This window comes from Oncorhynchus tshawytscha, linkage group LG14 (assembly GCF_018296145.1).
Source record: "Oncorhynchus tshawytscha isolate Ot180627B linkage group LG14, Otsh_v2.0, whole genome shotgun sequence".
Lineage (NCBI taxonomy): Eukaryota > Metazoa > Chordata > Actinopteri > Salmoniformes > Salmonidae > Oncorhynchus > Oncorhynchus tshawytscha.
In genome coordinates, this window is record NC_056442.1 from 53134860 (window position 1) to 53144016 (window position 9157).

Sequence of the window (9157 nt, forward strand, 5' to 3'; positions counted from 1 at the left end):
TAACAATTCCAAAAAAACTACTGTCTTATACACAGTGTAAGGATAAAGAATATGTACATATGATATATGAATGAGTGATGGTACAGAGCAGCATAGGCAAGATACAGTAGATGATATCGAGTACAGTATATACATATGAGATAAGTATGTAAACCAAGTGGCATAGTTAAAGTGGCTAGTGATACATGTATTACATAAGGATGCAGTCGATGATATAGAGTACAGTATCAACGTATGCATATGAGATGAACAATGTAGGGTAAGTAACATTATATAAGGTAGCATTGTTTAAAGTGGCTAGTGATATATTTACATCATTTCCCATCAATTCCCATGATTAAAGTGGCTGGAGTAGAGTCAGTGTCATTGACAGTGTTGGCAGTAGCCACTCAATGTTAGTGGTGGCTGTTTAACAGTCTGATGGCCTTGAGATAGAAGCTGTTTTTCAGTCTCTCGGTCCCAGCTTTGATGCACCTGTACTGACCTCGCCTCTGGATGACAGCTCCTCCCTCACCCTGTGTTAGGCACATACACATTTATTATATCAAATCCTACGTTGTTAATTTTCTGATTTTACAACAAGCAGCTCACTCCCTAAACACCTCCTTGGAGGAGCTCATTTTTACGGTGCAAAAGGCACTCACATTATTTTACAGCTCAGCACACTTGCCTCCCTTTCCACCACAGCCCCCAATCGACTTCATTCACCACATCACTATGCATCTGCAGAAAACCACCTGTACTTTTTTGTTTGTTTTATATATTCACCCAACAGACTCCTCTGTCCCTGCATCTCTGGCTTTTATCATATTAGGCAATCCTACTCCGGAGAGTCTCACAACAGGGAGAAAAGCCCGCAAAGAAAGAGACCAATAGCAAAGCCCAAAAGGCCCAAAGTGTCAGAAAAAACATTACATCTAATCAACGTCTGAAGGTAGACCCTTACTCGTTGTGAGAGCCACTTCCTCAAAAATAAAACGCTTTCCTGGGTGAGGGACACCTGGTCCCTCATTTTCAGAGCGTGTTGTACTGATCTTAATAACTTTCCCGGATCGCAAAAAGCTTTCAGGAACAACCTTCTTTTCCCCTTCAGTCTCCATTCAAGAAGCTCGACGGTTCCCTCATCGTGTCCTCGACCACTTCTGCCTGACTGGCTGTCAGCTCTGGACCCATTGAGGAGGAGTCTGAAAAGAAAGCCTCCTCAGCACTTTCCCTCCTTCCTCAGACTCACCTTCCTCCTCCTCATCTCCATCTCCCATTCTGACTTCACCTGCCCTTTCTCCCTAGCTGGTGCCTCCCGCCTCCCTCCAGGAGCCAGGCAAAGGTTCCTTGCCTCTCGACCACACCAGCAACTCTCCTAGTCTCTTACACTTACCCACTATTCTCTCCTCATCCACTATCACTACTCTGACTAGACCCAGACCCATCTACACCACTATCTGTAACATGACTAGACTCAGCCTCCCAGCACCACCATCTATAGGCCTGACTACACCCAGCCTCCTATTCCCTATACAGTGCACTACTTTAGACCAGGGCCCTATTCCCTATATAGTGCACTACTTTAGACCAGGGCCCTATTCCCTATATAGTGCACTACTTTAGACCAGGGCCCTTCGAAGACAGTAAAGGATGTAGGGCTCCATTTGGGATGTACCCGTTGAAAACATTAGAACCGACGGCAGTCAGTTAAGGCTGGGTTGTCTGTGTCAACCAAGCGAGGAGAGGCTGCTTGCTGATATTAGAAGTCATTAGGTCCACACCTCCCCAAAGACTGCATGGAGCATGGATAAGACACTGTTACCGTACTGCAGGTAGTGTGTGTGTGTGTGTGTGTGTGTGTGTGTGTGTGTGTGTGTGTGTGTGTGTGTGTGTGTGTGTGCGTGCGTGTGCATGTGTGTGTGTGTGTGTGTGTGTGTGTGTGTGTGTGTGTGTGTGAGTGTGTGTGTGTGTGTGTGTGTGTGTGTGTGTGTGTGTGTGTGTGTGTGTGTGTGTGTGTGTGTGTGCTCTGCTGCCACTTCTGCTGTGGTTTGTGTTGTCCAACTAAAGCTGTGGGACAGTCTCTCCATGGTGTGTGTGTGTGAGCGTGCGTGTATGTGTGTGTTGGTTTGATTGTGTTTGTGTCGGTGTGTGTATCTTGCTATTCTGTATTCAAATAAAATGTCTAGCGAAGACTCTGCTACAGCCACCAGCCAGGTCACCTGTGATACAAGTCAGTACTCAATGTCCATCCCCGTCTGAGGACGTTGGGAGACAAAGTGGAAACCGGCCACTAGGGGCAACAGTGAGCACTGTTACCTTCAAGTAGGTTTGGGTTTGTGAAGGGTGTTGTGGAAAGGGATGGTGGATGGGTGTCTGCCTCTGATTCCAAAGGTTGCCTGTTTGATTCCAGTTACAGAACGTTTTTGTTTAAAGCCTATCTCAAACCTCAACCATTCAGAGTTAATGCCTAACCTGAAGATTTGAGAGTTAATAACCAACAATAAGATTTGAGAGTTAATAACCAACAATAAGATTTGAGAGTTAATAACCAACAATAAGATTTGAGAGTTAATAACCAACAATAAGATTTGAGAGTTAATAACCAACAATAAGATTTGAGACTTAATGTCTAACCTGAAGATTTGAGGCTTAATGTCTAACCTGAAGATTTGAGGCTTAATGTCTAACCTGAAGATTTGAGAGAAGAAAGAATATTTGGGAAGGAAGGAAGGAAGGAAGAAAGGAAGGAAGGAAGGAAGGAAGGAAGGAAGGAAGGAAGGAAGGAAGGAAGGAAGGAAAGGAAGGAAGGAAGGAAGGAAGGAAGGAAGGAAGGAAGAAAGAAAGAAAGGGATGGATGGGTGGATGGATGGATGATTGCATGGAGGGAGGGAGGGAGGGAGGGAGGGAGGGAGGGAGGGAGGGAGGGAGGGGGAGGGAGGGAGGGAGGGAGGGAGGGAGGGAGGGAGGGGCAGGATGGATTCTATATAGTGTTGGGGAGCAGCAAAGAAAAGGAACGCACACACATCCATGGATAAATCTCAGTGACATAGTGAATGTGATGTCGAGTTGGATGTGATGGGGTGTTGATTGTTATTAAGAGGGCTTGTCTCTGCACACACACACACTCTCACTCACACACACACACACTCACTTGCACACACACACTCTCCTCCATGCAGTGCTGACATGACAACAAACCAAGGCTAGACTAATCCACTTCACTCTCTGGTTCTATCCGTACTAAATGGTACCCTATTCCCTATGTAGTGCACTACTTTAGACCAGGACCTTGTGGACCAAGGATATTCCAGTGATAGTTGTAAGCCAATAAAATGAATAGATGTATAGGGAATATGGTCACTATATAGGGAATAGGGTGCACTACATAGGGAATATGGTCACTGTATAGGGAATATGGTCACTATATAGGGAATATGGTCACTATATAGGGAATATGGTCACTATATAGAGAATATGGTCACTATATAGGGAATATGGTCACTATATAGGGAATATGGTCACTATATGGTAATAGGGTGCACTATATAGGGAATAGGGTGTCACTATATAGGGAATAGGGTCACTATATAGGGAATAGGGGCAATAATAGGAATAGGGTGCACTATATAGGGAATAGGGTGCACTATATATGGAATAGGGTGCACTATATATGGAATAGGGTGCACTATATAGGAATAGGGTGCACTATATAGGGAATAGGGTGCACTATATAGGGAATAGGGTGCACGTGTGCCATTTGGGAAACATAGCCTTCTCCTCTTTCCCGCTTTCTTGTCAACAAGGGGACAATCTGTCAGCGGTGTGTGTCTGTGTGTGTGTCTGTCAGTGGTCTGTGTGTGTGTGTGTGTGTCTGTCAGTGGCGTGAAGTTTTAATGAATTACCGGGAGGCAGACTAGGTCAGCGCTACAGCACTTGGCCGCTCCGGCTCACCGTCCGATCAATAGGCTTTAAACACACTGCCTGTCTGTGTTCCAAAAGTACCATATTCCCTACACAGTGCATTGTATAGTGCTCTCATCAAAAGTAGAGCACTATATTGGGAATACGGGCAATTTGGGACACAAGACACCATTATGTCTAACTGACTACCTGTACTGTGTTCAGGGAGAGTTATTAAGGACCTGGGACAGACACCATTATGTCTAACTAGCTACCTGTACTGTGTTCAGGGACAGACACCATTATGTCTAACTAGCTACCTGTACTGTGGTCAGGGACAGACACCATTATGTCTAACTAGCTACCTGTACTGTGTTCAGGGACAGACACCATTATGTCTAACTAGCTACCTGTACTGTGGTCAGGGACAGACACCATTATGTCTAACTTGCTACCTGTACTGTGTTCAGGGACAGACACCATTATGTCTAACTAGCTACCTGTACTGTGTTTGGGGTGACACCATTATGTCTAAGGTGTGTTTTGGGGTAGCTACCTGTGTTTTTGTGGTCAGGGACAGACACCATTATGTCTAACTAGGTACCTGGTTTTGTGGTCAGGGACAGACACCATTATGTCTAACTAGCTACCTGTACTGTGGTCAGGGAGGGGCGTGTTTGTGTGTGTGTCTTAAAACAGGTGTGTGTTTGTGATGTGTGTGTGTCTATACAGGTGTGTGTTTGGGGTGTTTCTGTGTAAACACAGGTGTGTGTTTGGAGGGTGTGTGTGACAATACAGGTGTGTGTTTGGGGTGTTTGTGTGTCCATACAGGTGTGTTTTTGGGGTGTGTGTGTGTGTCAATACAGGTGGTTTTTTGTGTGTGTGTCTATACAGGTGTGTGTTTGGGTGTGTGTGTGTCTATACAGGTGTGTGTTTGGTGTGTTTGTGTGTGTCAATACAGGTGTGTGTTTGGGGTGTGTGTGTGTGTCTATACAGGTGTGTGTTCGGTGTGTGTGTGTGTCTATACAGGTGTGTGTTTGGGGTGTGTGTGTGTGTCTATACAGGTGTGTGTTTGGGTGTGTGTGTGTCTATACAGGTGTGTGTTTGGGGTGTGTGTGTGTGTGTCTATACAGGTGTGTGTTTGGGGTGTGTGTGTGTGTCTATACAGGTGTGTGTGTGGTGTGTGTGTCTATACAGGTGTGTGGTGTGTGTGTGTGTCTATACAGGTGTGTGTTTGGGGTGTGTGTGTCTATACAGGTGTGTGTGTGTGTGTGTGTGTCTATACAGGTGTGTGTTTGGTGTGTGTGTGTGTCTATACAGGTGTGTGTTTGGGGTGTGTCTGTGTGTCTATACAGGTGTGTGTTTGTGTGTGTGTGTGTGTGTCTATACAGGTGTGTGTTGGGGTGTGTGTGTGTGTCTATACAGGTGTGTGTTTGGGGTGTGTGTGTCAATACAGGTGTGTGTTCTGTGTGTGTGTGTGTGTGTGTCTATACAGGTGTGTGTTTGGGGTGTGTGTGTGTCTATACAGGTGTGTGTTTGGGGGGTGTGTGTCTATACAGGTGTGTGTTTGGGGTGTGTGTGTCAATACAGGTGTGTGTCTATACAGGTGTGTGTGTTTGGGGTGTGTGTGTGAGTCTATACAGGTGTGTGTTTGGGGGTGTGTGTGTCAATGGGATGTGTGTATTTCTCAATAAGGTCAAATCAAAGTGTGTTTCACGTGGTGTGTGTGTCTATACACATGTTAATATTTGGGGTGTGTTTGTGAGTCCAAAATACAGGTGTGTTCGATACATGTGTAATAAATGTGTCTACAAAAACAGGTGTGTTTTTACTGCCGTGTGGTGAATCAATACACTGGTGGGAACAATTTTGTGTGTGTGTCCCAATCAGGTGAATGTGTGATTGAGAACCGCCTCAGGGGTGTGTGTGTCCCAAAACCTACTAAAACCCCAATACAGGTGTGTGTTCGGTGTGTTTGTGCCTGACCAAATAAATATATCAAAATACAGGTGTGTGTTTGGGGTGTGTGTGTGTGTCTATACCCAGGTGTGTGTTCGGGTGTGTGTGTCTATACACGGTGTGTGCTTTGGGGTGTGTGTGTGTGTCTATACAGGTGTTTGATTGGGGGTGTGTGTGTGTCTATACAGGTGTGTGTTTGGGGTGTCGGGTGTGTGTGTGTCTATACAGGCCTGTGTTTGGGGTGTGTGTGTGTGTCTATACAGGTGTGTGTTCGGTGACTGAGGAAGCTCGGGACTGAGGAAAAGCTCGGGAAGCGGGATTGAGAACCGCCTCAGGACTGTGGGTAGCTCAGCACTACAGGTGTCAGTGTGTGTGTGTGTGTCCATACAGGTCTGGTGTTTGGGGTCCTGTGTGTCTATACATCATGTGATCCTGTGTGTGCGGTCTGGACAGATCCTGGCTGACTGTTTGGCTGACTGTGTGTGTGTCTATACAGGTGTGTGTTTGGCGGTCCTGGCTGAATGGTGTCTGGCTGAATGTGTGGGTCTGGAAGTCATGTGACTGTGGATCCTGGTGACTGGCGGAACTGGAAGTGTGACTTTGGGGTGTAGCTGCTCCATGCAGACAGGTGTGCTCTGGTTCCATGCAGGGCAGTCTGGCTGCTCCATGCAGACTGGCAGGTCTGGCTGCTCCATGCTGACTGGCAGCTGTGGCTGTCCATACAGTGGTGCTCTGGTGCTTGGGGCTGTGTGGCTGTCCATACAGGTCTGGCTGTTTGACTAGCAGCTCTGGGGTGTGAGACTCCGGTGCTGAGAAGGTGTCTAGCGCTAAACAGGGTGTCCGGTTTGGGGTGAGGAAGGCTCTCAACACAGTGCAGTGCTGGGAGTGTGCTGTGACAGCGCTAACAGGTGTATATTTGGGGTGTGTTTGTGAGTCCATACAGGTGTGTGTTCGGTGCGTGGTGCTGGCACTGTGGTGAAGCCTGGTGCGGGGAGCTGAACTGGTGTGTGTCTGGCACAGGATACAGGTGTGTGAGCCTGGGACTGGCACAGGTCAAGACAGGTGGTACACAGGAGGTGTAGTGTGAGGCTGTCACATCACAGGTGTGTGTCCTCAGGGTGTATGGTGTGTCTGACCCAGGTGCCATGTGTTTGGGCTGTCGGTGTATCAACCTAAAGCACCAAACAGGTGTGTGTTCACTTTGTGTGTGTGTCACTCAATACAGGTGGTTCTGTCTTCTGGCTCCTCACGATGTGTGGCTGTCTGAACCCTGACTCTGTGTGTCCTGTGCCCCCAAGTTTTGGCTGACTACAGGTGTATATTTGGGGTGTGTTTGTCAACTCCATACAGGTGTGTGTTTGGGGTCTGTCGCACTGTCTATACAGGTGGTGTTTGGGATGCCCACCTGTATTTCTCAATAAATCAAATCAAAGTTCAACGGTCTATTTCACGTGTTAACAGATGTTATTGGTACATACACATGTTAACAGATGTTATTGGTGTAACGGCTTTCTTCCGTCGAAGGAGAGTCGGACCAAAATGCAGCGTGGTTAGTTCGATACATGTTTAATGAATGAATAAACACGACAAATACAAAAACAAGAAACGGAACGTGAAAACCTAAACAACCTAACTGGTGAATACAAACACACTGAGACAGGAACAATCACCCACAAACACACAGTGAAACCCAGGCTACCTAAATATGGTTCCCAATCAGAGACAATGACTAACACCTGACTCTGATTGAGAACCGCCTCAGGCAGCCATAGACTATGCTAGACACCCTACTCAGCCACAATCCCAATACCTACTAAAACCCCAATACAAAAACACAACACAAAAATCAAACCCATGTCACACCCTGGCCTGACCAAATAAATATATAAACACAAAATACTAAGACCAGGGCGTGACAATTGGTTACAAAATACATGTTAACAGATGTTATTGGTTACAAAATACATGTTAACAGATGTTATTGGTACAAACACGTGTTAACAGATGTTATTGGTCACATACACGTGTTAACAGATGTTATTGGTCACATACACGTGTTAACAGATGTTATTGGTCACATACACGTGTTAACAGATGTTATTGGTCACATACACGTGTTAACAGATGTTATTGGTACAAACACGTGTTAACAGATGTTATTGGTACATACACGTGATAACAGATGTTATTGGTACAAACACGTGTTAACAGATGTTATTGGTACAAACACGTGTTAACAGATGTTATTGGTACAAACACGTGTTAACAGATGTTATTGGTACAAACACGTGTTAGCAGATGTTATTGGTACAAACACGTGTTAACAGATGTTATTGGTACAAACACGTGTTAACAGATGTTATTGGTACAAACACGTGTTAACAGATGTTATTGGTACAAACACGTGTTAACAGATGTTATTGGTACAAACAACAGATGTTATTTGGTACAAACACGTGTTAACAGATGTTATTGGTACAAACACGTGTTAACAGATGTTATTGGTACAAACACGTGTTAACAGATGTTATTGGTACAAACACGTGTTAACAGATGTTATTGGTACAAACACACGTGTTAACAGATGTTATTGGTACAAACACGTGTTAACAGATGTTATTGGTACAAACGCGTGTTAACAGATGTTATTGGTACAAACACGTGTTAACAGATGTTATTGGTACAAACACGTGTTAACAGATGTTATTGGTACAAACACGTGTTAACAGATGTTATTGGTACAAACACGTGTTAACAGATGTTATTGGTACAAACACGTGTTAACAGATGTTATTGGTACAAACACGTGTTAACAGATGTTATTGGTACAAACACGTGTTAACAGATGTTATTGGTACAAACACGTGTTAACAGATGTTATTGGTACAAACACGTGTTAACAGATGTTATTGGTACAAACACGTGTTAACAGTACAAACACGTGTTAACAGATGTTATTGGTACAAACACGTGTTAACAGATGTTATTGGTACAAACACGTGTTAACAGATGTTATTGGTACAAACACGTGTTAACAGATGTTATTGGTACAAACACGTGTTAGCATATGTTATTGGTACAAACACGTGTTAACAGATGTTATTGGTCACATACACGTGTTAACAGATGTTATTGGTACAAACACGTGTTAACAGATGTTATTGGTACAAACACGTGTTAACAGATGTTATTGGTACAAACACGTGTTAACAGATGTTATTGGTACAAACACGTGTTAACAGATGTTATTGGTACAAACACGTGTTAACAGATGTTATTGGTACAAACACGTGTTAACAGATGTTATTGGTACAAA